Raw genomic sequence first — 4205 nt, 5'->3', positions numbered from 1 at the left:
CATTCGACTGGAAGGTAGAGGGCAAAGGAGCTCATTAATGTAGCCCATCGTGGTCAGCCTCCCAGAACACAGGTGGATGGAAGGCGGTGGAATGTGTCTGGCAAGGCAAATGGAGACTACCCAGCAAAATATTTAGTGAAAAACAAAGTATTAAAATCCCAAATCTCTAAATCTATATGTGTCATAGGTCAGGTTCCCTAGCACACAGATTGAGATTTGCATGTGGGTTTGTTGTGAAGCGCCCTTGGGAACAGTGCCTGTGAGAGGAGAGGGAAGCTGGATTGACAGAGGGAGAAGTGAACTGTAATGCAGTTGCAACAGAGACCTTGGCCATTTCTACATCGAGTTCTAAAGCTAAGATGGCCCTTCAGAGTTGTCCAAACTGAAGCAAGAAGACTGGACTTTGGTACCCTCTCAACAACAGATTCTTAGATGCAGGCTGCCCCCGTGAGGCCAAGGTCAATTCCTGGACAGACCCATTAGCAGCTAATGCTCCAGGCATTGAGCAACTGAGCATGTCATCGTGAAGGTAGAGGTGGGGATGAGGCTGAGGGAAGCATGCTACAACATCCACTAAGATGTCAGTTAACACATGACTGACTCTGGGTGATAGAATTACACCTAAGATTTTTCCTGCCTTAACATAAATAACTTTCTGTTGTTCCAAGTGTTCTAAAACAAGTATTATATTAGAATACAGAACAATTCAGATGTTACAACAGAGAGTTAAATAGTGTATTCCTCTGTCCTGCAAAAGTTCAGACAGCAGTCCACAGCTGGCATGACAGCTCAACCACCACCAGGGACACTTGGTCCTTCTATCTGGTCGCTCTGCCACCTTCAATGTATGGCTTCCATCTCATGGTTCAAGATGGCTGCTCCAATTCCTGTCTTCACATTTCAGCAGGAAAGGGGAAAGAAAACAGTGGTGGGCACACCCTTGCCCTTTAAGGGCATAACCCAGACACTGAATGCATTATTTTCATTGACATCTCATTGGTGGCCATACAAGCTTCAAAGAGGCTAAGAAATATGGTCCTTATGCTAGGGGGATGTCTTAGTCGGTTTGGGCTACTAAACAAAATACCTTAGACTGGGTAATTGACAAACAACAGAAACTTATTGCTCACAATTCTGCAGCCAGGAATACCAAGATTGACGCACCAATAGATTCAGTGCCTGATAAGGGCCTGTTCCTCACGGACGGTGCCTTCTATGTATCCTTACATGGTAGAGGGGGTGCGAGAGCTCTCCAAGGCCTATTATAAGGGTGCTAACCCCATTTGTGAGAGCTCTGCCCTTGGGACCTGATCATCTACCAAAAGGCCCCACTTCCTAATACCATCACATTGGGGACTAGATTTCAACATATGATTTTAGAGGCACATAAACATTCAGACCATAGCAGGGACCATGTATACAGCTTAAGTTCAGGGCTTCTATGACTAAATAAAGAAGGGAACAGTTGCACGTTGGGAAATAACTGGCAGTTTCTACCACAATATGTATTAGTTTGACAATCAGTAAATTTACAGTAAAAAAGCAAAAACAGACCAGGCACGGTGGCTCATGCCTATAATCTCAGCACTTTGGGAGGCCAAGGCGGGCGGATTACCTGAGGTCAGGATTTCAAGACCAGCCTGGCCAACATGGTGAAACCCCATCTCTACTAAAAACACAAAAATTAGCTGGGCATGTTGGCACACACCTGTAATCCCAGCTACTCAGGAGGCTGAGGCAGGAGAATTGCCTGAGCCCGGGAGGCAGAGGTTGCAGCGAGCTGAGATCGTGCCACTGCACTCCAGCCTGGCTGACAGAGCGAGACTCTGTCTCAAAAACAAACAAACAAACAAGCAAACAAAAAATACAGTTGTTTGCTAATCTGCATACTCCCAGCAGGCTTAGAAAAAACTATTCTTTTTCCTTGTAATTCCTAATGGGATGCAGATGTGAGAGATCTATCCCCTTGTGTATACATTCCATAGAATGGTGTAAGGACCAAAGTCAGGGCAAAGGCTACTGCTACAATGTCTAGTAATACTGCAGTTTAATCAGTGTGATATTAAGTAGTTGCCAGTTGGTTCAACATTTAATGCTCAGATGGTCAGGTAATTTGCTGTCAAGAATCATAGTCCACGGGGGTCAGCTAACATTATATTTAAAAAGCCACATTCCAGAGGCAGCTTCTACAAATCCTTCTGCTTTGCTAATTGGCATGCTATCTTATCAAAAATAGATTTTTCTTGACTTATTAATTAGCATGACAATGTTCAAAATGGATTATCACTAGTAAAATTAAAAGTATTCAAAATATGTGGATTACACTGGCCGCAGTGGCTCATGCCTGTAATCCCAGCACTTTGAGAGGCCAAGACAGGCAGATCACTTGAGGTTAGGAGTTCAAGACTAGCCTGGCCAACATGGTGAAACCCTGTCTCTACTAAAAAATTAGCCAAGTATGGTGGTCGGCGCCTGTATTCCCAGCTACTCAGGAGGCTGAGGCAGGAGAATGGTCTGAACCAGGAGATGTAGGTTGCAGTGAGCCAAGATCCCACCACTGCACTCCAGGCTGGGTGACAGAGCAAGACTCCATCTCAAAAAAAAAAAAAGTGGATTGGCTCCAATGACTTAGAAACACTCACCAATCCTTTCACAAACATGGTGTAAGAAGCCAGAGATGCTTATAACATGTACCATAAGGGATAACATCAGAAGGTGCATACTCTAACTGGTCCCATAACCAGCTATTGGTTTCAAAGAAGTTCTGACTAGATGATCTTTCTTGCTCCTAGAATGTCATGTCTACCTTCAATGAGTTTTGCATATAACATAAATGCTATAGTTTGAATGTGTCCCTTCCCAGATTCAGGTGTTGAAATCTAATGGCTAATGTGATGGCATTAAGAGGTGGGGGCTTTAAAATGTGATTAAGCCATGAGGGCTCCTCTTTCATGAGTGAGATTAAGGCCCTTATAAAAGAGGCTTCTTGCAGAGTTCAGAGCTCTTGCTCTTCTACCTTCTTCCTGTGAGGACACAGCACTCCTCCCCTGCAGAGGAGGCAGCAACAAGGTATACCTTGGAATCAGAGAGCAGCCCTCATCAGACACTGGACCTGCCAACACCTTGATCTTGGACTCTCCAGCATCTAGAATTGTAAGAAAATTAATTTTTGTTCTTTAAAAATTACTCCATCTCAAGTATTTTGTTGGAGCAGCACAAATAAATTAAGACATCCAGAGCACTGGGGCTCCACTGCTCTGGAGAAAGTTTGAATGAACTTCTTTGGGCCACTTGCTAATCAATGCTTGATTAATAAATGTTTTTATATCAACGGGGAAAGGACTCCCTATTCAGTAAGTGTTGCTGAGACAACTCACTAACCATATGCTGAAGACTGAAACTGGACCTCCTCCTTACACCACGCACAAAAATCAACTCAAGATGGATTAAAGACTTAATTGTGAAACCTAAAACTCTAAAAGCCCTTGAAGAAAACCTAGGAAATACCATTCGAGATACAGGCCCTGGCAAAGATGTTATGACAAAAACACCAAAAGCAACTGCAACCCAACCAAAAATTGACAAATAGGACCTAATTAAACTAAAGTGCTTCCACACAGCAAAAGAAACTATCAACAGAGTAAACAGTTCACAGAATGGGAGAAACTATTTTCAAACTGTGCATCTCACAAAAGTCTAGCATCCAGAATCTATAAGGAATTTAAATTATTTATTACTGATGCCATTAAAAAGTGGGCAAAGTTCATCAACCAGTGAGTGGATAAAGAAAATGTGGTATAGATACACCATGGAATACTACTCAGCCATGAAATGAAATAATGGCCTTCACAGCAACTTGGATGGTGCTGGAGATCATTATTGTAAATGAAGTAACTCAAGAATGGAAAACCAAATACTGTATGTTCTCATTTATAAGGAAGAGCTAAGCTATGAGGATGCGAAAGCATAAGAATTATATAATGGGCTTTGGGGACTCAGGGGGAAGCCCTGGAGTGGGGTGGGGGATAAAAGACTACATATGGGGCACACTGTATACTCCTCGGGTGATATGTGCACCAAAATCTCAGAAATCACCACTGAAGAACTTATCCATGTAACCAAAAACCACCTGTATCCTCAAAAACTATTTAAAAATTTTTCTAAGTAGGCAAAAGACATGAACAGACACTACTCAAAAGAAGACA

This window comes from Mandrillus leucophaeus, unplaced genomic scaffold (assembly GCF_000951045.1).
Source record: "Mandrillus leucophaeus isolate KB7577 unplaced genomic scaffold, Mleu.le_1.0 Scaffold786, whole genome shotgun sequence".
In the NCBI taxonomy this organism is placed as follows: Eukaryota; Metazoa; Chordata; class Mammalia; order Primates; family Cercopithecidae; genus Mandrillus; species Mandrillus leucophaeus.
The sequence above is the reverse complement of the archived record's forward strand: the minus strand, read 5'-3'. Positions refer to the sequence as shown.